Here is a 410-nt window from a genome sequence, read left to right on the forward strand (position 1 = left end):
AGGGATAGCTCAGTAGGAAAATTCAGTGGAGAAAAGAGGCTGAGTAGCTTGGTTTACGCGGGAGACCAATAAAACTTCAAGACAAGAAGTTTGCACCACTTACGTAGGCCGCAGGCGTCCTTCCGTTCTCCCGAAGGAGAGGAGACACTGAGGCCTCCCCGGTCGGATCTTAGAAGCCCAGGCATAATTAGTAAGCATGGTGGGTTCCACACTCCAGATGGAGACTCAGCCAGAGTGAGAGAGAGAGCGACATGGGGAGACCAGTATTTTGAGAAACTGATCCCAATTCTTTATTTTCCATGGTCTGTTTATACACTGAGATGTTATGCAAAAGTCACGCAGGGTCAGCAGTCCTGACTTTTATCAAAGTCAGGTGCTTCATACAAAGGTATACAGAGGTCTTAGGGGTG

At 48.0% G+C, this 410-nt stretch overlaps 1 protein-coding gene across 1 annotated transcript in view; it reads left to right on the top strand.

The window, feature by feature from the left end:
• SCARB2 (scavenger receptor class B, member 2) overlaps positions 1-410 on the top strand; it is a 79,627-nt gene that overhangs the window by 72,279 nt on the left and 6,938 nt on the right. The window lies entirely within an intron of this gene.

This window comes from Bison bison, unplaced genomic scaffold (genome assembly GCF_000754665.1).
Source record: "Bison bison bison isolate TAMUID 2011002044 unplaced genomic scaffold, Bison_UMD1.0 scf7180017864092, whole genome shotgun sequence".
In the NCBI taxonomy this organism is placed as follows: Eukaryota; Metazoa; Chordata; class Mammalia; order Artiodactyla; family Bovidae; genus Bison; species Bison bison.